This window comes from Numida meleagris, chromosome 9, assembly GCF_002078875.1.
Source record: "Numida meleagris isolate 19003 breed g44 Domestic line chromosome 9, NumMel1.0, whole genome shotgun sequence".
In the NCBI taxonomy this organism is placed as follows: domain Eukaryota; kingdom Metazoa; phylum Chordata; class Aves; order Galliformes; family Numididae; genus Numida; species Numida meleagris.
In genome coordinates this window covers 14,366,474-14,394,188 of record NC_034417.1, presented here as the reverse complement: position 1 = coordinate 14,394,188, position 27,715 = coordinate 14,366,474, and the positions used below count along the sequence as shown (strand labels likewise).

Below are 27,715 nucleotides of genomic sequence, written 5' to 3'. Positions count from 1 at the left end.
AAACAGATTAAATCTTTTGTTGACAATGAGAAGAGCTCCAGGTGAATCAATCATAGAATGGCTCAGGTTGGAAGGAATCTCAAAGACCATCTGGTTCCAGCACCCCTGCCACAGGGGCAGGGTTGCCAACCACTAAAATGGACACCAGATGAGGTTGCCCAGGGCCCCATTCAACCAAACAAGCATAGTCCTAGCATTTCGCACTCCCAAATCTAGGCCAAGGAACCAGCATTTCCCCAGGATCCAGGAATTTTGCACAAATTACCATTTCCAACTGAGCATTTATACGGAGCATAAAACACGGAGCAAATGCCTCCAGCAGTTCTCCTGCTAGTAGGACTTGGCTCTGGGAAGAAGCCAGCACAGCAGCAGAAGGGAAGCCAGCACCTCCCATAGCTGATTTTCCCAATGGCACAAAGAAATGCCAAGGTTTCTCTATTGCTCATACCATAGCAAGGTGGATTCATAGGGAGAATGGGAGCAGGCTCTTGTCCTCACCATCAAGAACAGCTGAAGCCTCGAACATGATATACCCACCCACAAGAATTATTCAGACCAAAATCTTTGCTAGGAGTGGCAGCTGCTAGAAGAAGAGGATTACAGACACCAGCAAGCAGCAATAAGGAATCCTGTTCAAAAAAAAGAGCCCAGAGATTTTGTTGCGCAGTGAAGTCAAAACAAAAGCCAGCGCTTTAAGATGCAGTGAGAGGAAAGGAGCACTGCAGAGGAGAGGGAGGAGCTGTGGGGATGGATGAGAGCAGCTGGAGAGGAATTCCAAGGGGACGCATAGACAGGCAGGCACAAAGTCTGTTAATTATTTAAAAAATAAACTAACATAGAGGAGGGCATCCTGCGGAGGAGGGGGAGGCAGAACCTCGGAGGAACCATCAATTATATGCAAACCAGAGACACTGCAAACAATGGTTCTGTGGGCACCCTTGGGGCTCAGGTGATGTCACCAGAAGCTGGTCTGTCCCACGCTGATACCTTTGTGTCCCTTCCCTACCCCTTCTTTGTTGTGCTTGCACCTCCTGTTCAAATCCACGAGAGGAAACCAAGTGCTTATATTTGCTGTGTTGTGGTTACGGCTGGTGTTGCTGGTTGCGTTACCTCTGTGTTTTTACCCGGCACCTCCGGTCAGTTCGGGAGCCTCACTGCTTCTTTTTGGAGCGGTGACCACATGAAATGGTTGGGCGTTAGGTAGAAGCCAATTGCATCCAAGTTACTGCTTCTAATGCAAGGGAAGCGAAAACTACTAATTTTACGTGGCAATTTCTTCCCAGTTTTAATATTTTCTTGTAATGTGAGGGTTTAATTTATATCCCAGTATCTTCAGTTCAGCACTGGTCCAGAAAACCTGCATCTTAAGAGGGAAAGACCCATGTAAGCCTCAGAAGTGGTATCCTGCATCCCACGTCCACTTCAGTTGCTTTTTGTTGTATTTAACCAGGAACCAGAAGCACTAACTTGCCTTTCACATATGCCAACACAAAAACACCAACCAAGAGCCCTTTTGGTGTACCAAGAGGTGAGGCTGGAATTAAAACTGTCATCCTGAAAGCACAAAGACCCAGAGTCCAGCACAAAACCCAAACCCAGCCAGGCTTCCTTCTCAAGGAGGGCTGTCCCAATTCCTCCTGCTTCTCCACTCTTGATTTGCATGTGAACTCATCTTCTCTTTGCGCAGAGCTCCTCCTTAAAACGTGGCGCTTGCAAGCTAGAGGGATCATATGTGTTTGATAGAAACCACCCATATAACTGAAACCACAGTTTTTATGATAAATCGGCAAATGAGCAAACATGCAAAACTGTATCTGCCATAACGATTTATTTAAAATAAACAAATCCAGCTGTGGTAAAATAACGAGTTCTCTGCAAACACACACACCAATTCTTGCTATTTCATTACAAACATTAAATCTAGTCCCTCAACCCCAGCTCTTGATGATAATTAAATACACACAAATGAGCTGCAGTGAATTTGCTCATGATAATTTGCATAGCAGAAAATAATTATTCTGGCAATTAGGTATGGTGGAACACACTTTGTCTTTACGTGCACCGCAAATTTCTTCTGATGCTTTTGCGTCACCCTTTAAGAGTTTAATTAATTGAGGCCCCTCTTTGTATTAATAGCGTGATGCAGAGGGTTCATAGTGGCTTGGCCTCCCATCGCTGGAGCTCGGCTTCATTTACATGTTTGGGATAACTTTCAGTGCTGTTGCTAGGGCTGGTGCTGCAAACCTCTCACTGCCTTTAACGAGCCAGCTCCTTATTGGAAGTAAAGAGTTTTCCATTTGTCTTCTGTTGCACGTTTGTCCTATTGCATGTGGCGATGATAGATCTCTGACCAAAAAAGATACACAGACCTGCATCCATTTAGGTGAAATTCCTCATCCCAGGCTCTGCTTTATAGTCCCCAGCCATCAGCAGGAGCAAAGGGAAAGACGAAACCAAAGAGAAGCATCAAAGGCAGCGAAGCTACCGAGCAGATTTGCAGGGCTGGGTTTCGTACAGCCAGAAAGCCCAGCCTTTTCTTCTCTAAATGCATTTCTCTTTGAGAATTGGTTGTAAAAGCCTGAGTGAGAGAAAGCCCTCTCTCCCTCTGGAGGCTGCTTCCCAAGCTACAGCTGGCCCCGCTGACAGCTCTCCCCATATTCAGCCCCAGCCTGTGCCAAAGGGCAGGAGGGCCCTGGGGTGCTGCCAGCACCCCAATCTCTGCAGGGTAGCACTGCTCTGGTGCTTAAAGATGGGAGGCATCTGAGAGAAACAATGATTATTCAAATCAAGAATTTTGATATGTTTTTTGAGAAGTGACTGCTTGCAAATCCACGTTGTGATAAAGGAACTGGTGAGGCAAAGCCTTTCTAACAGGGCAGCAGACCTTCAGGGAGCACAGGGAAACAAAGACAAATCCAACAGCAAAAAATACATTTGAGAGGCGAGATCATCACCAAAGGGAGCTTCCGCCCTGCTCTACCTTCCCAGTCCCAATTTGTCTCAGCCTCAGGGCCACTGCTGCAGTCCCCACTGCTCATCCACTCCCCTCTGCCACCGACTTCTCCTCCAACCCTGGGGAAGCTGTTCTGCATCTTTCTGCCCACCGCTGCCTTCTTCAAAGCATCAGACCAGAAAAATTAGTTGGAGACTAGAAACACTGAACAGTCCACGTGAGCCACCAGCTGCCTCAAAAAGCCTTGTGTGCTGTGGCTGGCTGCATACCCATTGGTGAAGCTACAGCTCCGACAACACGCAGAGTCAGACCCACGTCCTTCAGGGAGCCATAGGTGTCACCCTCCCTTCCATGGGTCGCAAACAGCATTGCAACCTGACCCCACTCACATGGCTGCATGGAATCCCCAAACCACAGCCCCCACCCACCCCGCAGTCCAACATGACCCACAGGAGGGGTGGGACGTGACCACCCAACGTTCCCCCGCACCCAGACCCACTGCTGGGGCATGAAAAGGAAGGGGAAAAACGCAACAAAAGATGAGAATAAAAAGACTTCCAGCCCAGAGCATGGTGAGGAAGAACGCACCCCTCTTTCTCAGGGTTGGTCTTTTCTTCCTCTCTTTTTTTGGCCTGGCTTACAGCTGCCTGCAGCTCCCTTTGCTGGTTGCCTAGCACGGCCAGCATTCATGGCAAGCTGGGGTACACCGTGGATAGCAGGCAGCTATTTCCTACCCAGATGTCCTTTAATTCGGTCAGTGTCACTGCCTGAAGAGCAACAATAGCACTTTATTTCTGTGGCACTGATCTTCAGCTAATCTAGTGGCAGCCCTGCCTTACTTTCAGCTATGCTGTGCCACAGACGAAGATGGCGTAGAGGATAATTCAAAACAAATCCAGGAGGCTAAACTTGTTAATCCTTCCATTCTGCGGGGCCGAAGGGTTACTTCACAAAGTACAAACGCTCAGGCCACGCAGTTCTGCTCAAGTGCCTTGTAACAGTCAAGAACAGCTGAAGCAATTAGCAATGCCCCATCTCCTCCAAAAGGCATAAACTCCAGGAAAGGAATCAATAGGGAAACTACAATACAGAGCCCTTTGCTCAAGACACATTTGAGGGATAAAGCTCTTAAAAGGCAGAGGATAAGATGCTGGGTAGGACTTAGGAAAAGGCTGAACCCTATCCTTGCGTACCTTGTGCAGTAGAGCCTCAGGTTCCCATCTAAAAATTTAACATAGTGGTATTTGCTTCATGAGGTCATTTAGAGCTCATTGACAGAACTAAATAGTTAAGTCACCCTATTACTTCCAAGAATAACACCACTGGCTGCACTAGAACAGATGAGGAAAAATGCTTCTACAAACTCCTAATCACAAGCACTGCACGTGCAGCATTACTTACTGGGGATAAGCCATCTCCTCCTGGTTCATTTTTGTCGAGGATGCGTGAGTTCTCCAGGCAGGAGGTTCTATCTGAGACTCTTCCAGTTCCACGTCTCCAAAAGCCACACTTCATACAAACAGGAGAAGTGAAAAGTCTTCAAGTACTTGTTGGCTATGTGATAGATGGATGGAGAGTCAGTTCAACATCTCAAACACATTGAGCACAGTTCTCCAAATTATTGCCAAACAATGAAACCTACCAAAAGCTTTCAGATTTGGAAGTTTTGTTTTCACAAGTCTGTATTTCACCTGAGAAGGTGCTCATGATTTGTTGATGACCTCAGTCAGATAAAGGACAAAGACCAAGACTTAGGAAGATATCCTGATCATAAAAAGGATTAATCTTCTACACTCACAGGCCCTACTTGTTACTTCCACTGAAGTAAATGGGAGTTCTGCCATTGCCTTCAATAGGGTGGAGCAGAGCCAGGGACTTTTGTCTGTTAATTCCTTGTGGATTATTTACTGCCTTCCAAGCACCACTGTAAAAATAAACTTCAGATTTTTCAAAAACCACACGCACACACAACAGAAAACAACTGGAGTTAAAGTGTGTATAAATACTCAGAGAGAAGCACTGGCATAATATCCCTACAGTACTTTCAGAATGGCTCATTATTTACTCATTAAATTAGTGAACGACAAGTCCATTTGTCAGGCTCAGCACGTGCTCTTGTCTCATCAGGGTGGGATGAGATCAAATGATTCCTGATCCCAGGTAATGTCATTTGCTCCTGAAAATCCACCAAGCCTCTGTGTAATGAATGGGCTCTGAGCAGACACCTGGCCAAACACGGGCTGGATGAAGCCATAGCACTGGGAGGAGAGCATCTCTCCTTGGTACCTCTCTACTGCTCTTCAGCTGACCAAGCCTACATTCGTAACAAAGGGAGAAAGAGCAGGGGGCATCCAGCAACATCAGGAAGGCAAAAATGGGAGAAAGATGGGAGAAAGCATGAGAACTCCCCCAACCTCCATTTCTTTGACTTTAAATTTGCTTCTGCTATCTCAACTAGCAGAGTGACAAAAAAAAAAAAGAAACAACAGCATGAAAGTAGAGCTTGAGCATTTTTGTACCACGCTGTCACATATTTTCAGGCAGGACTCTTTTGGAAGTAAATATTTTTCTTGCAGAAAGCACATGAAACATCACACACTTGCTAACTTCCACAAGTCAGCTGCTGAGAGAGCTGAAAACTTCAGCCCCGGACTAAAGCAGAGGCAGCGCTCCTGGCCGAACCTCCATCCTCTGCTGTACAATTCTCATGTCAACTGCTTGGGAAAAGCGGGGCAAAGACAAAGGAGAGCTGAAAGCCCGCGGCTTGAATCCCAGCTATAAAAGGAACAAAAGTAGCAGAAACAAAACTCTAAGGGCTCCTTTGGCACCCAAGGAGGAAGCTTAAAATACAGCCAGTTTCTCTCTCCGCCTTTTTTTCCTCCCTATCTCCTAACAAAAAAAAAAAAAAAGGAAGAAGAAAGGGAAGAAAGAATAAAAAAGACAGCTCTTAGAAACAATCTCTTTCTGTGTAAGCTGTTGCCAGAGCCTGAGAGAATGAGTGCGTGTTTCTGTGCCAGCCCATTCACATGGCCAGGTGAAAAGAAACTCATTCCTTTACAGCCACACAACATCTGCTGAGAAAGTGGGATGGGAAACACCAAAAAGGGAGAAGAGAAGAGCCGAGGCCTCCAGGTTAGAAGGGCAGCCCGTTCCCACCAGGGAACCCCTCTTTCACTCGCAGACAACTGCTGCATTTGACATTTCAATGGGAACTGAGGCAGAGAGGAGGGAGGGAGGGAGGTGGAGGGGGTGGGAGAGCGCACATAAAGGGAACTGGGCGAGAAAAGCGAGAGGACAGCCTGCACCTCTTTCATTTCTGCTTTCACGTCTTCCCCCATAATGTGACAGTCAGGAGAAAGAGGAGAATTTCTTTTAAATTCAGACAGAGGGTTGGCACCGTTAAAACCTTCATCGGGATGAATCGATTTTATGGGGCTTACAGAACAAAATTCTCTATTTTTTTTGTCTTCCCCTCCCCCCCCCCCCCCCTTTCTTTTTTGTTTGTGTTTTCAATGAGAAGGAGAAAAGGATTTACAGAAAATAAACAAAAAAAGAATGAATAGCAGCCAACCCTGCCATGGGCACCAACAGTGGGTGCTTTTAGAAGAGTTACACGAATGTTGTTTCAGCGCTCAGCATTGTGCTGGACACAGACACATTCATCCCGGGCAGGAATTCTGCAGTCCTGATCACTTCATACAGGCTCCTGAATGAAAGTTGCACTTTTTGTTTTAAATCTACTTTACAAAAAAAAAAAAGAAAAAGATAAAAAAAAAACAACTTTCATCCAAACACAGAGTAGTTTGTAAAGGCTTCAAAGCAGCCCTGGGCCATAAACGGGTATTATCTCCATTCTACAGAACAGGAAACTGAGGCCCAGAGGGAATCACTCAGGCAGCGTCCAGAAATGAATCACTGGCAAGGCCGGAATACAACTGGCTCCCTGGAGCACCGTGCTCATCTGCAATGAATGCTGAAACGGCCTTGACTAAATGAGAATCTCTCTGCTGGGTTTTATGCCAAGCCCAAAGATGAAAACCAAAAATAATGCAAACAGGGCCAAAAGGGAAATAGTGCATTCGTATGTGTCACCGCTACTGATATGTAGTCATTGAGGTCTGCACATAGGGAAGCATGGAGGAGCATTTCAGCATTTGATGAGGAGGTCTCCTTAGAAGGGAGAGATGAAAATTGGGTTCAGCTTCCTCAAATCTAAGTGGGAAATGAGATTTTGCATCTGCAGTCACTTCAGGTTCGCTTCTTTCCCAGCAAGGATTCCCATGAATTCCCCTTGGGGTCAGACAGGGAGGCAAACAAGCACCACAGAATGAGCACTTCTGCTCAACACTTGGCGTGCACCAAGCAATGGTCAGAGGTGCCCTGCTCTTTGCCTGGGACCAGGGTCACAAACAGGGGAGAAGCTCCAGAAAGCCACAAAGCCCTGAATGTCTGAGCTATAATTCAGAAGTGAGGATTAAGAGGTTAAAATGCTTTGTGTTCCACTGGAATTGGTCTAAGGCGAGTTCAGCATCACTGACCCTTTTGTTAGACAAAAATTGTCAATCTTTGATCCCTCGTGACAGCTGCGAGTGAACGCTGCTTGCTTTCTGTCCCCATTCCCCTCTACGCATGTACACACAAATTGTCCCAGTAAGGGGACAGTTTTCACTGGGACAGACTTAAGGGTGATCAGAGGAAGCACTGTGCCAAGCACCACCATGAGCAAGTGCAACCTTCTACCTCCCTCCTGCCAAACCAACCTGGTGGCTCTACTGATGGCTCTTCAAGCTTTCTCACCTCCTTGTCTTTGCAGGTTAAAGCATGAGCCTTACTTTAATAAAAATCCAAGAGCTTCTGTGTAAGATATGTTTTTTGCATTTATCACATCCCCAGCAAGCCCAGCAACATGGCATAGGAGAGCCCTGGGCAATCCTAGAACGTCTCTCTATCATACCTAGAGGAAATGACAGGTGCTGCCCCATCCCATCTTCTCCCACTACCCCAGTGAAACTTACCTCTGCTAGGAGTTCTGTGCATTCTGCAGAACAGCAGAAAAAGCTCCAAGCTTATCTTCCAGAAACTTTCATTTTTACCCTGAAAGAACAATTAAGAGCAAGATCTTAGGTTCCATCCAGCACCAAAAGAGCAAGTGATTCCATAAACAGGAACATTAGCTGCTTATGCAAACTCACAACCAAAATCTAGCACATGTAAATGCACAGTGGAGAGAGAAGCCAGATGAGTGCAAGGCAAGCTGGTCTGCACTCCACAGTGCATCATGGTTTTGTAGCAAGAAGCTGTTGGCTTCTCTGAACTGAATGGCTCCATTTTACATCTGCAAAGCAGCACTAAGAATTGCAGCCACTGAAACCCTACGTGGAAGACAAAGCTGCAAAGAGTTAAATACCTTCGTGGTGCCTCAGAGCTAGCTGTCAGGAAGAAGGAAGCAACAGGCTGAGAGGAACTTTTCTTCTAACTGGAAAGAAGTTCTCTCATTACTGCAGTTTTGGCAAGTTAGAGAACTTATCTGCAGCACAGCTTGTAGTCTCCCCACTCGTTAATCCCCAGAAGAGGCTAATAGAGTGCCAACAGAGCAGAGTCACCAAGCCTCACAGCCTCCAGGGCAGGTGACAAGGACAAGAGCATCACAGACCACAGGAGGTGGCTTCAGCCAGTGCTGAAGAGGCTTCAGAGCTTCAGCTGCCACTTCTTGTAACACATTCTCAGAAAACAGATAGCTATGGGGTAATGGTGAGTAATGCGCTGGCTGCTATCTGCCTTGCTGAAAGGGTGATAACAGCGAGATAGAGATAGTCCCACTTCCCAAATTGGGCAGAGCTAAATAATCAGCCCTTTGGAAAATAACACCACAGCTCCTCCCCACCAGAACCTCTCCACTCAAGGATAAGCACCAAACATTGCCGTGACTCACACAAGACCACGAGATTGATTTAAGCGTGATTTTTTCCATTAGCAAGTTTGAAAGAGTTTCTTCCTCATTGCTGGACTACAAGCAATCAAGAGACAACCTGGTGCTTCTACAGCGGGATTTCAGTGAAATTTTTCCATTCACTAGAGAGGTACAACTTCTTTCCCAGCCAAGCCATGTGGCAACGGTGTGTCTGTCAAAAGCATTCCTCGGGCTAAATGAGGCATCTTCTACCTCTGCCCTTGGTTCAAGCCAAAGATTTTGAGCTCTGGTTCATTCATATTCCACCAAAAATAACTGCCGCTGAGTCACATGAGTGTTTTAGCTCAAAGCACTGCTTGAAGATGGGTTTCCAGCTGCTGCGCTGTGTATTCACTTCGCCCACAGATATGGGCCAATAACTCCTGGCAGAACAGGTACCTTGATGGGTGACAGAAGCAGCCACACCTGGATCCATCTCTGCTATTTCCTTCAGAGCACCAGAGCCAAAGTCCAGAGCTGTTTGTTTAGGAGTTGGCATTTCAATGTTCTCTTGCTTTCCCTCATTGGCTTTATCTGCCCTGGAGGAGAATTAGAGCAGATCTGTATCTCCCAAAACCAATGAAGGTGAAAGATTTGGGGCTCAGTTCTAGATGACGACCAGGGTAACCACTAGGCTGACATTAAACTTAAGCCAAACCTTCCTGAAAACCTTTGCATCATTAAGGTTGGAAAAGACCTCTACAATCAACAAGCCCAACCCCAACCCATGCCCACTGTGCCCACTGTCCACATCCTTCAGTGACACGTCCATATGGTTCTTGAACACCTCCAGGGACGGTGACTCCTCCACCTCCCTGGGCAGCCTGTGCCAGTGCCTCATCACTCTTTCTGAGAAGAAATTTTTCCTAATATCCAACCTGAAATGCAGGAGTGTTCTGCACTGCAGGTCGGTTTTTAAGCAGGTTTTTAAGCTCCTGGATGGAGGACAACTTCTGCACAGCTGCTGGCACCAGCTTGGCACCATTTCATCTTCACTTCAAAAATGGCAGTGATGGGTTGACAGTTGGACTAGGTGGTCTTAGAGATCTTTTCCAACCTTAGTGATTCTAAGAAAGCTCCCACTTGCTGGGTTAACTCTGGGAAGAATGACGCCATTCTTTGCACAGCGTTGTATCTCAGCTGACCTAAATTAACCTGAGACCCACGAGCTGCATGCATTGAGTTCAGAGCCTCCTCCACCTACCACTCCTCAGTCACATTCTGAAAAATGGGGAAAAAGAAACCAATAACCAGAGAACAAATTTAAAATATGAATGTAATGAAGTCATTCGTAAGACATATGTGGTAACCTACCTACTCTCACAAATAGCCATTTAAAAAATAAAAAAGCAACAACCTGAATTTAAAGCAGATGAAAGCCCTGAAGGCTGAAGTCTGCTACCTTCACCCCCCACCTCTCCACCAGTTCCACAAATAAATCTTGTGGGTTTGGAAATAGCTGCTTCCCCACCTGGAACCACAGCCTTGACAGTCCCCACCGAGCCTCTCCATCTCATTACTTTCTGGAGGTTTCATACGCATACAAATATGCGTACATATGTGCGCACACACAGAAAGCTGCCCACTTACAAAGCTGACAGGTAAAATTATTCCCTCCTTCTGCAGCCCTCCTAATTGCCTCCCATGGGCTCTTGTGAAGTGCAGACGTCACTGGCTAAACATTAGGTTCACGCAGTGTCACTGCTATGCCTTTCATTAAAGCAATATCTGTCTCATAGCTCAGCGTATACGTTACTTCTAATTTCACTGTTCAGACCCACAAGTGTCGTGCAGCTTTCCAGGCTGATTTTACATCATTATGCCAATTTCCCACAGCTAAAGAAAATTTTCTCAAGACCCATTTGAAAGACAATGATTTTTTTTTTCAAACCCCAAACTGTAATTTTTCTAGCACATTTTGTCTGACATACATGGATGCTCTTCCTCTTCATGGCTTGCTTCATTCATCCAATATCATTACGAATGAGCTGTAAGAGTTATTACATGGTTTTACAATATTTACCATCTTAAATCTCCACTGCTGGTGGCCTGCGATCGTCTCTGCTTCTTTTCATTTTTTGAATAGAAGCGAGCTTCCAAGTTGACTTTATTTTCTCGCCCATCACAACGGCAGAACCTCCTACAAGGCACTGTTGCTTATCTCTCCTGCTTCTTCATTTAGCTTTCATGCCACCTCCAAGTATTAGCAGTGATTTTAATTGGCTCATGGCAACCATCAAGAGATAAATAAGCAAAAATAATTAGCACTGTGGTTCCTTGTTTGCAAATTGGGGCCTGTAGCACTTGCTCCTAAGTTCAGGATGCAAACCTGCTCTCCCCAAAGACCTTTTGAACCCTGTCCCCAGGAGTGATAGGACCTTAAGAACTCAACAACCAGAGAAAAGAAGCTGTGCAAGAACTGGACTTAAAAAAAAATCCTTCAAAATGGAAAAAAAAATACATGAATCTGAATGTTGCTAGCTGTGGGGTGCTCAGAAAATGCCAGCGCCAAAGAAAGTTTTGCTCTATTAACGTATAGTAAAACTGTATATCCTGATAATTTATAACAGTGAACTAAATAGAATTAACTTAATGAGTGATTTATTACAAAAGAAACTACTCCAAGGAGCTTGGATTAATGAACAGTAGTGATCAGCACAACAGCTGTGTTCTGCTTCTTGCAGTAGGTAGTAAAAACCAAACATGCAAACCAGGCCCTGAGTGCAGCTCTGCGCATTTGAAGTCCTTGTCCTAATCTTCCAAAAGTTATTAACAGCTCTGCAATTTAGAACACCAGACTGCATTGTTGGTAGTGGATTTTCTGGAGCGTGAGACCTAAAAGGGCACAGTTAGAAATACTGGAAGCGTACAGCTAAAATATCATGAAGCACCCACTGACTTCCCAATTGATTTCTTTCAGCTGTTGAACCTGCTGGTTGCAGATTGAACAGGGAGTCAATAATCCCTATTTCTATTTCCACCTCTGTCAATAAGAATAACTGGGAGCATTTCTTTCGGGAAAGATCTTCATGTCCTTCCACACAGGATATCAGCTTGTCAATGCTGGCCGATGGCAGAGGTGCCAGGGCAGTCACCTTCCAGCACCTCCACCTATGGGTAACGCACAGCTCCCGTGCTCCAGTTTCCACAGCCCAGACCTCAGCATCCTCTTTCACGCTGAGAAACACTTGGATTGCAACAGATCGGCCAGGATATGAGCAAGTTTAACAAGACAGCTGCTACAACTCTAATAGGCAGCTATGAAGCTAAATTCCTCCTTTGCATAAACTGCAAGACCCTCATCCAAGAACGCAGAAGCATTTTTGCCCCCCCCCAAATACCTGAACCTTGTCAAAGACACAGGTATGCATATATTTATTCCATCTGTGCACTCTATCTGCAAATTAAATACCATTTTTCTAGGCTTGACAGGCAAAAATGTGTGAAAGAGAAAACAGCCAGGCAATGGCTAGCAACTGAACACCACAGGTGTGTCATTTCCCCCAAGGGCCACTTCTTGCTGTTTGCCCCCCGTGCCCCAGATGTTTCAACCCAAAAGCAGAGGGATGGTTAACACACTGACAAAGCAAAGCATGCTCTCCATCCCCTCTCCCCTTCCTCCTGCTGACAGAGGCAGGCCACCACCCCGTGCCCATTTCCACCACAGTGTTCACAAAGCCAGCCTCACACCAGCCCCAGCTGCATAGTGGGAAAAGTTAACATTTAGAATGCAACTGTTTGGACAATTTTACCCCATCCCCAGCTCTAAGATGTTTCAAATGTCCCAGAGAGTGTTTTTCAGAACTCAAAGTTATGGATGCTGGAGGTACTTTTTGCTACAAGAAAGACATTGAGGCACTGGAGCATGCCCAAATGACAACAAAGCTGTGAGGGATCTGGAACACAGGGCTGATGGGGAGCGGCTGAGGAAACGGGTGGTTCAGTCTGGAGAAGAGGAGACTCAGGGGAGACCTTATCACTCTCTGCAACTGCCTGGAAGGAGGTTGTGGCGAGGTAGGGGTTGGCCTCAGCTCCCAGGTAACAACAATAGGACGAGAGGTAAAGGCCTCCAGCTGTGCCAGGGGAGATTCAGTTCTGATATTATGGAAAGTTTCTTCTTCGAAAGAGAGGCGATGCACTGGCACAGGCTGCCCAGGGAGGTGGTGGAGTCAGCATCCCTGGAGGTGCTCAAGAACCGTAGGGATGTGGCACCGAGGGACATGGCCAGTGGGCATGGGGGGGGGGGTTGGGGTTGATGGTTGGACTGGGTGATCTTAGTGGTCTTTTCCAACACCACAGGAACCTGCCAGCACATCCAGCTCCCTCTTGCCCTCAGGCATTTGGAGACATTTCCAAGCACAGCACTAGAGGAACAGGGGGAGGCAGAGTCAAGAACAGGATTTTCAGCCTCAGGTGTTCAGGCACTTCAGGGGAAAAGAAAACAAACTCCTTGCTGCAAGCATCAGGAGGTTTGGAGAAGCTGAGATTTGTACAGAGACAAAGGGAGAGACAGAGCTAGATCCAACTTGTCCCTGCTTGCTCCTATCTTGTAAGCACAAGGAGCCTTTTAGTGAGTTGGTCCCATCCCCCAGCACAGGTTTTTCTTCCTTATCATCATGGTCACATCATCCACGCTGTCACACCATGCCCAGCCCACTGGGATAAACTCACCTCCTTATGAAAACAGATCTGGATTGTACCCTCGCAACTCCTGCAGCCCATATAAAGGACAAGACAAAGCTGTACACTGATTTGAAAAAGCAGAGCCCCCTCCCCCCCCCCCCCCAAAAAAGGCAGCTAACTGATTTGGGTTAGTAACATGGAAACAGGAGCCCGGCCAGCTCTTACAAAACACACTTTTGACACCGATCTCCCAAACAGGAACAGACTTGTTGGGACTATACGAACATGTACACACACCCACACGTGCAGATGTGAGAGGGAAGCTCAGATCTGCTGGGCTCCAGCCACCAGCTCTAACCCCAGCCTCCGTCCCATCTCTGCACAGGGTCAAGCTGGTCACGCCAATGACTTCAGTGGGACGTATCCCGTGGGCTGCAAATGCTGATAAGACCTGGGAAAGTAGGGACGAACAGATCAGAGCCCGCATCCATCAAAGAAGGCAGCTAAATGATTTGCCCTTTTCAAGAGCTGCGAGCGTGCTGATTGCAAATCTTTCCCAGTTTGTGACAATAAATCCCACCTCCCATCCTATTAATAAAATATAATAGCAATTCTGAGAATAATGGCCTATTATCTAAAGTCTCAAAATGACAGCGCAATCAAAAGGAAGGTGAAATATAAGGCTGGGAGAAGCAGTTCTGGGGAGTTTGCACCCTCCCTGCGTCGCACAAGAGCGGAGCGGCTTATTCTAAAAACACAAGAATAAAAAAAAAATCTTTCAAAAGCACGTTTTCAAACCGTTCTCAGTGCACATATGTCAATTGTTTGCACAGCTCAGAAGCACTGCCTGGATCTGCTGCCCGAGCTGCAGAAGATGCCGGGTTGGACGGAGCAAACCTCCCACGCTGCAGCTGTCACAGGGTTCGCGGCTCCGCCACCAGAGCAACCAGGTGGCAACAGGGACAACAGGGATGGCACGGCATGCGCTTGGCTGTGTCACTAGTAGAGCAGGTGGGGAGCACCATTTTTGTTTTGCCCTGCTTGAAATGCGTAGAAAAAATGCCATTTGAAAAAAGCCTTAAAAACATTTTGAGACCAGAAGTTGTGCCTGGATTATTTCTTTTTCTGTTGTTGTTGGTTGTTTTTTTTTTTTGCAGGCAAAGTATGGCCAAGCCTACATTTCATTTTCAATTCCTGCAGAAAGGAGCAAGGAATTCAATGTTTCTGAATTTTCCTCAATTTCAATGTTTTCACTTTTCCCATTTATTCTAACTACAAAATCACTCTTCCTTTTTCCCTTATCTTGTCTCTCCTTGTCTGCATCCTCATTTACCAAGGGTCTAATTCTCCCGAACACCGTCCTACTCAGTCATACAGCCACTAACACAAAAGCCACCCTTGATCCCCCCTTGCATCCAGCCACTAATGCAAAAAAAAAAAAAACCTGCTTGTGACTTAACGGTGTTCCTCCATGCTTCATTAGCTTTTATCAGGATGGAAATCAAGATTCGTTCTGAGTCCTGCAGACCCGTCATTCGAGATGGGCACGGGGAAACGGGATAACTTTCTGGCTTTCTCAGCATCATTGGGCTTGTTGCCATTGATTTTGGAGGTGTCAGAAATGTCACCCATGGAGATATTCAGCGATAGGCTGCTGATTTTGATCCAGCCCCAATTAGCAGCTGCCTGATAATTGTTGACATTGGAGAGCTGTGAAGTAAATAGGAGCCTTGATCCAATGAACCATAAAAATAAATAATAACCATAAAACTACATCTGCACTATAAAATCTCACGCAATGATTGCCAGTAATGATTCCTGCTATTTATATACGCTACCTGGCTGGGAGGGCTCCGTGCTTAGACACAACAGAATCTGCCCTAGCCATCTTTATGGGAAGGTGAAGGGTTGAGCAGTGAGCCTGCACCATTATCCTGCCTTGCCCCGAGTAAAAGCTAAATCAGGGCTGCAACACTGTGGGTTGATCAATCATTGTACCTCTTCCCATGGGGTCTTTCAAAAAAGGCAGGTTTCAAGCACTTGTTCAGAGTCGCAGGTCTCAGATTCAACCCCTTCTCAAGCCCTGGGTGACCCATTAAATGCGGTGCCAAGTCCAGGGAACGTGCTCAAAGCAAGCTTGAAGACATCTCAAATAAAACATGACCCCACTCAGACACTGGCTCGGATTAACCTTTCCTGACACCTCACCTTCAGTATTGCTTTAGCACACATAGGTATATTAAGAAGAACATATCTGCCAAAAGCCATTTTCAAATCAAAATCTATTGATTTATAATTGACTTTCTCCAGAAAGCATTATGCGACAACTCACTTGTGGATCAGCTGGGCTTGCAAAAGCAATCTTTATCTTTGCCAACCCCCAGCTGTGGCCGTTTCTTAATGAGCCACCAGCAGGGACACAACTTGGTACTCATTTAAAAACTCCAGTACGAAAAACAACAGAAACCAGATCTTCTCTTACCAGCCCTTCTGCCAGTCTGGAGCAACCCAGTAGGACAAGGCACCAGAAAGGCTTTTAATGGTTTATTTTGAGGAACACGGTCAGTGGGCATGGCAGGGTGGGTTGATGGCTGGACTAGATGATCTTAGTGGCCTTTTCCAACCTTAACGATTCTATGATTAAGGGACCAGTCCTACACATGGGAGTTTGTGCTTCAAGCTTCCTTTGCCTTTGAACTGCAGAAGAAAAGCCTTAAAGCCTTCTTAGTGCTATTCTGTCTTGTACAAAAGGGAGATTTTAATACTTTCCTACCTTTACCAAGCTCAATATATCAATGTTTGCAAAAAGCTGCAAGATCCCTCCAAGGAAGATGACAGTATGAAGTTATCACTTGCAAACAGCCTATTGATGTGTTCTCCAGAGCAGCCAAATTAATACAATACCAACTCCTTGCCCATGTTCTACGTAATTAATTCAACACTCGGATGACATTTCATTTAATCAAGACATATCATATCTTCTCTTTCAGTTGAAAGAAACACTGAAGTTATAATGAAAGCAGGTCGATACATCAACTACCAGCAATTTTTCTCTGCATTTCTGCTGGGCTCCGGAAGCTAAAGGAAAAAAAGAGCGGCTTACTCCCCTCCACGATTTGCTCACTCCTTGCTCAATACTCCCAGTGATACCAGAGTCACTCGTAGGCAGTGAACTTCTCAGAATGAGGACTACATTTTCATTACATTTGTTCGCAGCGGAATTGGTAACAATTATTTTCTTTCCCTCAAACAAAAGCATGTTTTCATTTAAATTAAAAAAATACATAATTGTCAAACCAGACCTGACCATCTGGCCCTACATCCTGACCATGATGGGGATTGGCTCCAGCTGTTCGAGGGAGTTTTTTTTTCCTCTCCTCCTCTGTAACAAGCCAGTTTTCATCCTGATACAGCAAGGCTTCCATCCCCTCCAAGCTTTTCCAAGAATATCTGCAGCTTCCCAGTTTCCACCCGTGAACTGTGCTTTTAGAAAGGTAGGGCAGTGAAGGAGCCAGCCAGTGAAAGAGCACCCCAATGTAATTACAACCTCCTATGATGAGTCAAACAAAGAAAAAGAGCTCCTTGCCATACCAGACACTTCTATGTTTGCCATATTTTAGCCAAGATTTCATGAGATAAGTTCAGCTGCCTTTGTGTCGTGCTCAGAGTATTGCAGCCCCTTTCCCATGGGACTGCTGGAATCGCCATTCCGGGTTCCTAATGAGGGAAGGAACTGGAATGCTGTCAGCTCACAACTTTGTCCGCTTCATGTAAATCAAAGCACAGCTGCAAAATTTGGGAACAGAAAAAAAGTGAGGGAGAAAAAAAACCTCTCCCACCACACACATCCAAAATATAAATACTCCTGGCTAGTAAATGTCACTTGACACTCTCACATCAAGCCTGTCATCAGCTCCAGCATTTAAAGGAAAAGCGCTGCTGGGGCTGAGTTCACAAATCTGTCCCTCGTTCTAATTTACAAGTAACCCTTCCATATTAATTATTCCTAAGTATGCCGTAATGACACATTAAATTTGCATGCAAAAGTCTAGTTAAAACCCGAACAAGTGGAGACCTCTGAGAAGGCACCGCACAGAAGAGAAATGTATTGTTTTAAACAACCACCTACTGCTGTGCTGGGGCACAGAACAGATTTGGTAGCAGTAAAACTACTGGAGAGAAGCAAGAATATTTTGAAAACAATACATTTGGGTCCTACTAACACAGGAACAAGCGAGCAAACACATTAGGGTCAGTACAGGACTCTGGGGTGGGTTGTGGGCCCTGCTGTGATTGGCATGGACCTTCCCACAGTGCACCAAGATGTTTTTTTTTTGTTTTTTTTTTTTTTAACTCACAACTGATACCATCAATGCTAAGCAACTTGCTTGCATAATTATGCATATTTGCACAGTGCCGTCAGTTGCAGCTGATGTCACTTGCTGATTATCTTTCTCCTAATTTTTTTAGCCAATAGAAGCTTGTTTTATTCATTGGCGACTCACTTTGTAGCACTTCTTATACACTCTGCCAGATGTACTTCTAATACTTTATTACCACAGATGTGTTGTTTCAGATGGGGAAGGCGAAGTATACAGCTGAATTCACCCTTCCCACCCCACGGAACACCATCATTAATTATAATTTACCTCTCATATTAATCACGTGATCTTTACAAGGCAATCAGTCATCCACATACCACAGTCAAAAAAGGATCATAACATATCACACTGAGCACTGTCTGACCAGGGTGTATTTTAGCTTTCCCACAATCAGCTGGTAAAGGTTTTCTTTCAAGCAAGATGCCTTTTATTTTAGATTAATAATGATCATCAGGACCCCATAGGAGAACAAATGGAGAGCCACCTCTCCCTAGGAAGTGGAGTGATCCTAGGGCAGGATGTCTGTCCTTCATGGGGACAGTCACTGTAAGAAGCAGTGCTCACTACATCACAGCACCCATCCAAAAACATGGCGCAACACGCAAGTTTGGCCTCATGGGCACGTTATCACAGAGATACTTCCTCAGAGCATGAAACCCCAGGTTGACGTATAGGAGCTAAGCATCAAACAGGTTGGCAATGGGTGGGAAGGGCGGGTGTTGCACGTTTAGCGAGATGCTGTTCAAGAGGGGCTGCAGGAGATGGAGAGCTGAGCAGATCCACTATGGGTAGAGCTTATCCAAAACATATAGCCTGCTACTCTCCAATAGCAATTTGGCAGCAAGTTGAAGGAGCTGGCCCACTGCAAGGTGTATGGCTTGTCAGCTCCCACTTTCTTAACTTTAAGGAATGAAAATAAGGTGTAAAAAGCCAAAATGTGACAGTGGGGCGACACGGAGGAGCTGCGTACTTGGCTCCAAAAGCAAACAGTCACTGAAAACCAGGCATCAGAGCAGCTGTACCTGAGCTCTGTGGCCAACAATAGCCTTTGTTCTCAGGGGATGGAGCAGGGCAGGAAGGCTTTGACCTGCGGGTCACCGGTTCAAAACCCAGACAGATTTTGTGAATGCTCAAAAGGAGATCCCACCTGAGGGTTGTTTGCTTAAGTGAAATAACCCAGGAAGGCCCCACTGGAGCCCCCAGCCTGACAGCTGCCTGTCAGCACTCAATAGCAAGACTGTCAGAGCTCTGTGCCATACAGGGGAGCAGAACCTGCAGTCAGAGGAGACTCGGGGTTACCAAACCCATCATACTGCAACCACAGTCACAAAATACTCTCCTCAAAGCAGCTTATTTATGGTACTGCTCTCAGTTGGCAACTGCCCCTTTCTGTTCCTTGCAGATACCTGAACACCCACTGCACCCCAGATCCAGAGCCAGGAAGGACATGGCACTGCTGCTCAGGTGTAAAGCAAGGACAGCAGCTGCAGGGACAAAGGGCCACAGGGGTGACAACAAGAAGGGAAGGCAAAAAGGGGATTTGAGAGGAGGCAAGAGGAGTATCCTCACTTTCCTCCTAGATACAGCCATGCAACCGCCTCATGCCCTGGCTAGAAATGAGTAGCAGTAGAGACAAATTTGAACTGGAATTTAATGAATCCAGCTAATTCATTATTTGAAAGACTCTTATAACGGTTTTCAGTTTTATTTCATCTCAATTTTTTTTCCTTCCAAGCCAGGAGCACCAGATGGCCAATACCAGTCTCATTGCTAGGTACTAATCAGCCACTTCCATATGATATTTGCCATGAAGAATTAATACAATTAGGTCAGGATGTAAAGACATCATATTATTCATGGCAATAAGCCCAGATTTACTATTTATTCCTCCTGCAACTGCCTGCAGCCTGAGTGAGGTCAGCATCCAGGTCCCTCTTCACTGCAGAGAGCTGGGCTGCTCCACCTCTCATTGCACAGCAATTCTCTTTGCAGCCCTGATTATTCTTGTTCCCTTTCCAGAAAGAACACAGTCAAACTGTGCTTCAAAATGAAACACCAAATGCATGCTTAAAAATTATTAAATCATTAATTATTATTAAATCATTGGGGTTTTGTCTTGCCATCCCCAGAGATCACATCCAAGCCAGACTCTGCTGCCCTATGCCACAGCCAGCATCCCAGCAGGGCTGCCCACAAGGCAAACCCTCTCCTGCATCCCACATGATGGCTCTGCTCTGCTTCCTCTGGCTACTTGCAATTTAAGACATCTGTGTTTACTCCGTGACCCATAACAGAGGGTTGTTTTCCCTGGAAGGGCTCCATCACTGCCTCTCTCCCGGTGCCTACCATGTGTCCACTTATTTAATTTTTTTTCCCCCAGGAAGGTCTGCATGCTGCTATTTTCAGCACCCTCCATGTGCTAGAGGCAATTCATACTTTGGGACACATGGCAAGGACTGCGGAAATATTTCCTGTTATTCCAAGGAGAGCTTTCTCTCCCTAACAAAATCACAGTGCTTCAAAGACCCACACTGTAACGTGGCTGGATGTCCTCTTGTATGGAAGAAGAAATTATTCCTTCCTCTGAAACCTTACCAACTAATACAAATTCTCCCCGCTTGAATCCCATTATTATCCTGCTGGAGTAAAGTTTGTGTAGAGAAGGAAGTACAGTGCAGGATTCACTTGAAATCCAACACGAGGTGTGGGAATGTACAGTGCAGCATGCTAGGCAGACAGTGGTCTTCTTGCACCATCCCTGGGTGGAGCAGATTACCCAAAGTTCAGTGGGCATGGACCTACCCACCCCAACCCCATTTCCAAACAGGCAGCTCAGACACAGCTTTCACAGATATTCACCTCTCCTACTTTAGAAATCATAGAGATTGGAAAAGACCACTAAGATCACCCAGTCCAGCCAGAACCCACCCCCCCACCATGCTCTCTGACCACGTCCCTCAGTGCCACATCTCCACATTCCACACCTCCAGGGATGCCGACTCCACCACCTCCCTGGGCAGCCTGCGCCAAAGCCTCACCACTCTGAGAATAATTTTTTCCTAATGTCCAACCTGAACCTTGTCTGATACAACTTAAGGGCATTACCGCTTGTCCCGTTGTTGTCACCTGCAAAAAAGGCCAAGCTTCACCTACCAAATTGTGATCTCATCACCTCCTCGTGGCAGGACACCAAGGGACACTAACTCATGGACCAGGACCAAACTCACCAATTGACGTCCTTCACACATGTCACTCCTTCCTCACTCTTCCATTTCACTTCGTGACCACTGAGGGTGGATTAAAAAAACATAGTACCAACGTTTCACTATTATTAATCCTGTTATGGTACAGTAGGGTTGATAAAAGAGGCACAGGTAGGAATGCATGCTAATGGAGCCATCCTCCCAGCTGGATCCTGACAGCCTGGAGGGGAGCTGGGTTCCTTCTAGCAGGACCCAATCCCAATCCCCTTCCCCTCCCCTCCTACCCTGTGCTGACATTCTCTCACCATTCTGACAGCCGGGAGGTGCTTGGCTGGGGCTCCACTCAGAGCCTAGTCCCAAAAGCAGCACGTGCAGCAAGGAAGGGCTTTGAAGGCAGACAGCCTCAGGTGTGAGTGCTGACTGCAGACATTCCTGCAAAGCAGGACCAGGAGATTTGTTACCTGGAGAGGGCTGATGCCTGATGAGTGATGTCTTCATCAAGCCGTCCAAGTGGGGGTTATCCCGCCTGCAGGCAGCTTCTGCCTCACCAGGGCCAGGAGCCCACATGCAAAAGGCTTTGTGAGGTCCTTCAGATGTCCCTGAGAGAGAAGGGGGAGAACTGGCTGGCTGGGGAAGGGCTGCCTCTCCTGCTGTGCCAGCTGGTGGGGAGACGTGGAAGGCTGTAGCACCCCCAGCATGGGGCCTGCTGCAGTACATCCCCCTCCTAACGTGCTCGTGTCACCGAGCTGGCAGCTGGCCCAACACAGGCAGAGTGGGACACGTGGGGTTTTCAGCATTTCTCTGATTTCCAGACCTCTTTGCAGCAGAGTTCGGGAGATAATGTTTGGGTACGCTGCAGTAAGGCGCAAAAGACTGAAGGAAGGCCCATCACATAGGGCAGCCAGGCTCCCAAGTCTCGTTCCATCCATGTTCTTGGCTGGTTCTGCCTGTGACCTCCGAGAAATAAGCAGGTTACTCTGCACTTCAACTCAAGCTTATCTTTGTTAACTTCATTACTACTGCATGTTAGAGCCAGCACGTGAGGTTTCATGTATTAGTGTCCACAAAACCCTTGGCATTTCAGGGTGGGAGCTTTCTGCAGCACAAACCTCACTGCCCCCTCCTGCTGCCCGAGCACACTGTCACTTCCTGGTCTTCACCAGATCACAGCAAGAGATGGCACATTTTGGTGCCACCAAGTCAATTTCCCCTAGGATTTAGTTCATTTATCCTCACATGATTTTAGGCTTCACAAACACCTCAGAGAACAGGAGGACCGGACAGAAAATAGTGTGACACCACCCCACCATGAAACCACAGCTAAAAAGCCTGGAGCTTTCCAGCTCTCATGGGCAAGGATGCAGCTCAAAACATGGCACCTGCACTGCCAGTAGAAGAAAGCCCACACACCAATGCTGAGAGGTTGCTTCTGATCCCACAAGAGGTCTGGGCACTGGCAGGACAACAGCTACGCTACCTGACCAAGGTACTGCCATGGCCACCTGATGGGGACTCCAGGTGCATGGCTCAGCAGAACAGGAAGGCAGGAAGGCTGATGACCTCCCTTCTTCTCCAGGAGATGTGAGATCAGAGGGGCTTTCTGCATGACGTGACCCCCTCTCAGAGCCATAACCAGAGACTCGAGTAATCCAGAGGACCCTCAGGGATCACACAGCTCGGCCACTGCCAGGCTCACCACAGGCCGTGCAGAAGGGTTAAAAGGCTCCACATATGGCTCTCATTGCTCTTCCTTTTATCCTGGTCATGCCCAGCAGGCAAAGAAGAGCTGGAGGAGGTGGGAAGGAAGGGGTCGGTGAGGGTTAAACTTGGGGGGGGGGGGGGGGGCAGGGAAATGGCCTGGCCCTGGCTTTTCAGCACAGCCAGCAAGAAGGCTGCCTTGCCTGCCTCGGGGGACTATTAAAGGACTATGGTGACTTTCATCTCCAGGTCACCAGTTCAAATCTGGTCCAAGGCAGGGACAACAAAGGTATTATGTGAAATTAATTGCTAGTCTCAAGTCCAATTCCTAGTACATGTGTGTCCATTTTGGACAAACTTGCACCAGCCAAAAGCCAGTCAGACCCAGGAGCAGCAACGAGCGATGAAGCTCCTGCCTCATCCCCAGATGGAAACCTGCCTTCGGTAAAGGTCAGCATGATCAAACAGCGCTTGTCCCCTTCTCCCAATTTCCAGAGGTTTTGTTCTCACACCACACATGCTTCTTCCATGGAGAAATAACTTCAAGATGCACCTCAGATTCACATATCCCGAGACAATAATTCAGAGCAATAAGTAACCCCTGAAGCGAAGCTGGAATCCTCTTTTCCCAAAGGAAAATGAGATAACAGGATGGAGTTAGTCTAGGAGATGCATAGGACAGAGGTCATCTTTTTGTTCTGATTTTGCACAGCCATCAGCACAGCAGCTCCTCGTCCATCAGTGCAGGCAGAAGTGCGGATGGAAGACCCCACTCACTGCTTTAAGCCATAACAGGGCAGCGCTGCTTCAGGCTCTTGGGGTGGAATTAGTGCTTTCACTTCAGTTTTAAAGTAAATAAAAACATATGAGAGAAAGCTACTCATAAAGGTGTTTAAAAACAGCTAATAACGCATTATTTTTAAACCTGCATTCACGGAAAATTGACTGAACTGCTTTAACAGAGCATGGGACTACTGGACACAAAAAAAGAGGGTCCACAGCAAACTGCCCACATGCCAGACCAGCAGCCCACACTCTTTGGATACCTCCATACCACATGTGGGACTTGGGAAAAGCACCAGAAACCTGCCTTTCGTTCATGGGGTGTCTTCAGAGCTGCCAGAAAGCAGCGGTCCTGAAGCAGAAAGTGAATTTGGAGCCTTCCCAGGCAGCGTGTTCCCATGAACAAGCCAAGCAATGACTTCAAGAACTCACAGCAGTTACCTTTCACCTCAGACTGGGCCACAGAGGGCTCTGCCCTATGCCAGGGGCTGTTCTCCAGCCATGAGGATGGACTCATCCTCACCACTCACCTGTGACAAACACCAGCTCCCTCATGCTAACCAGAAGCATTGCATTACTTAACTCCTCAGTCCAAAATGACAGCAGATGCTCTCAGCTGGGAAACATTTCTTGCCTGTGGAATTACAGTTGCATCTCTCTTCTCCCAATTAGAAGCAAATCTGCCTCCTGTCAGGCAGTGGTTCATTCTGCTCATACAACCCACCTCATATTGGTTTCCATTTAAAAATAAAAGATTGCCTTTCCTGAGCTGCTTATTGCAGCTTGCACTGACAATAATTCCGTAGAAATTGGTTGTTGCCGCTGCTGATGACCATTAGCACGCTGACCTGCTTTGACTTGGCCATCAGCTTTGAATATCAAATCAGTGATTAACGACCTCCAGTAATGACCCTGCCAGAAGGATCCCAGTGTTTCTCCAAGTAGGGACCCCCGAACTGGATCATTACAGGAACTTGTCATTTGTCAGCAGTTTAAAAGCTGATAAGTCAGCAGGGCACGCTCAGTGATGAGACTCTGCTGGTCTCCTTGATGTGCCTGCTGTACTTTCCATTCTTTACTGGCAGACACACATAGAATTCACATGGTTATGGCAGTCTCGTTTGGTTAGCTGCATCTGAGAGAATAGCGTAAGGATCGTCCCTTGCTCGCTCCCTCACCCCTTCCCCCAGAGCATCTGCTGTTGACCATCTAAGGTTGCGATTAAAGAAAGAAAAACAACATTTGTTACCAGTTATAGCTCAAAGACATGGCCAAAAAAATGCATCAGAGGCAAGACAACCACCCCAACAAAATACCCACCCACTTCTTGGATAATTTTACAAGGGCTTTCTAAGGAGCTCCTTGGAGTTGCATCAAGCTGGGGAGCCATGCTCAGAAGCTGCCTGGATAGCTGCAAGTGGTCCTAGCAGGAAAAAGGGAAAGGAAGAGGGCTCCTCACTAACAAGGCTTTTGCCAGTGCCTGGCATTGCAGCAAGGCTGTATAATGCCTGCTGCACTCTCTCCTCCTGCAGGAAAGGAAACTACGGGTGGGAAAGGCTGAAAGGGCTCCAGCTGAGCGACCAAAGGTACAATAGAGTCAGGGGCCATGGGTCAATTTGGCCAAAAAAGGAAAACAACCAAGAGTTTCAGCAACAGAGAAGCAAAATAAACAGCAGTCTCCACCAGCATATGCATTTGCATCGTTCCAGTCTTGAATTTCTATCAGAGGAAAGGCTAAATTTAGGTTTGCTGGACCTCATTTGAGGCATGACCTCTCCGTAACTCAGCTTCCTTTTTGCTTGCACAGGGTTAACTCTGGCAAACTCAGGGACAAGCAGAAGATCCCATTTCCTTCGGGCCCATCTATCCCTGCTATGAGCAAGGGCTGCAATGTGCGTGCTCCAGGAGGACGGAAGCCATCTCATCTATAAGCCAAAGGCTGTCATCCACATCAGCACTGCCAGCATGCTCAGAGCCACAATGAAGGAAACTACTCTCCTACCGACCCCATTTCTCCATGCAGCATTACCACAGAGCTCCATACCACTATTCACATAGCAGCAACTAGAGCCACCCAAAGCTCAAGTAGGCATCCTCACCTTAAGATACTGATGATCCACACCTCACTGGGAGGCTCCAGAGACTCTTCCTTTCAGCACACAGCATTCCTGCAAGCTGTGCAGGCACCTCCCCTGCAAGCAAGGAGGTGGCAGGGCCACAGCAGCACCATCCCCGCCTCCTGCAGCCTTCCTATCTCCCAGCTCACTCGTTGTCCAAGCAGCACAGCAGGAGCAGAGCTGCAGCTCTGAGCGTGCCTTACCAGGAGCTACCAGCAACCCCTGCCGAGGCCCCTTCTCCTACCTGCAATGCACAGCTTCCTTCCACAGTGAAAATATTTCTTCAAAGCAACTTCATTTGATCCACTACGTCCCCATTCCCAGCTCTGTCATGTGTACTTTTAAAAATCCTTCTACTTGCATTGCAGCAGAAAAACCATAACTAAAACTCTTCCTTTTCAGGCAACAGCTGTCTCGTTCTCCAGCCTCCCTTTAGTAAGTTCAGTGAGGAACCAGCACCCTCCAAGGACCCAATCAGGGCTTCTTATCAATTAGAGCAATTGGCACCCAGCTGAGACTGCCTCCCGGTTGGGACCCATTAGCACTCAATTAGGACAACCCCATGCACTGCCATCCTCCTTGTTAGAGCTCTGTCTCTCTACTGGTGTACACAGAAACCTCTGGAGACAGTGTAGAGTTGTCATGTAGTTGTCTATCCATTGTATGGCTGGAAAGGCATAGATAATAATGTGTTATGGGCAGGCTAGGTTCTCAGGGAGCTCTGTACATGGCTCTTGTGCTGGTGCTCGGGCTGTGCTATCGGCCTTGTCTCATGTCCCCTCTTGCTTTCTGAGATTTGGGAAGCGTGGGGTTCTGCCATGCAGACCTCGTTTGCTCTTGGTGGCGTCAGGCTGGGGACTGGTCCTGGAGCCTTCTGCTACCTGCCACGTCCCATATCTCACTGACTGAGATAACAGCACCTTCCCTTCTTGTGGCCCATGTTAAACCTGGATCACCTTTTCAAGGGCATTTTTGTTTGTTTGATGTAGTCGTGTAGGTCAGAAAGCAAATAACAGTGACCTGACACGTGGGGAACAAAAGAGTTTGATATATTCCTACTCAGGAGCTGTGCTTTGCTCTGCTGTGCAGCCCCAAGCAAGCCAAGGCTGCCAGGGAGCAGCACGCGTTCCTTCCTTGCTCTCTCCGTGATTTATTTCTATGCCACCCATCTCCAAACAGCTAACTTTTGGTCTAGTTTTAATATATACATTAAAATATCCATGTCTGCATTTCCATGTGTATTTAAAAGCAGGGGGACAGGGAAAGGGAAATTATTCAGATGACCTAGCAACTCAAAGCCAGCCAGAAGGCATAACTTCTCCCATGTTTCTGAAAATAGCTGGTGCACATTTGACTTCAAAGTAATAAACAGTGCAGTCGTTTTTCAGCCATATTTATATCCCTATAGGAGGACGCAGCAGGAGACTGGGTTAGTGAATGGGCTTTTCTCTTTGCTGCTTGTGCTCTGGATGAAGCTGAAGTGATACTTCCAGAAAAATCATCCCTTCTCAGGCACAAATCACTTTCTCTTCTCTGCTGCTCCAGGTGCTTCAGGGAATTCATCTACAGATGTCCGAAGCGCTGGGCTTTCTGGCTCTGCCTGGTGTATGGATGCCATCTGTCTCCAGTGTCTGGCATAATTTACTTCTAATTTTCAAGGTGTTTGAACTGATGATACTAATTTATGTCCAGTGCCTTAGACACCTAGGGATTCTAGCAGGGATTGATGTGATCACTCTGCTATTTAAGCCTGAAAGCATTCTGTTCATGTTTTGAGATCAACCACGTTATGCCTGAAGCCTCTAATGAGGCCTTGTACCACTGCCTTTGTGAGCAATCTCCTAATTAACCATTTACTCTGCAGTCCCACGTGCCACACATCCCACCAGCGTGGGCACTGCAGCTGCTGAAGAAGCAGCATCTTAGAGAAGTCATGTCCTAGAAGTCAACCAAATTGTCATCCAACAGTGACAGTTTCCTGGCTGTAGGCAAACACCGTCCATATG

At 46.9% G+C, this 27,715-nt stretch overlaps 1 long non-coding RNA gene across 2 annotated transcripts; it reads right to left on the bottom strand.

Moving 5' to 3' along the window:
* On the bottom strand, positions 1,820 to 26,417 carry LOC110403839. 2 transcript variants are annotated; one of them, XR_002441843.1, is made up of 4 exons: positions 25,954 to 26,417; positions 7,969 to 8,047; positions 4,355 to 4,507; positions 1,820 to 2,408 (listed from the first exon to the last, which is right to left on the bottom strand). It is a non-coding gene; the product is annotated as an uncharacterized LOC110403839 (long non-coding RNA). The 2 variants fall into 2 exon arrangements; XR_002441844.1 differs by having other exon boundaries at positions 1,820 to 2,369.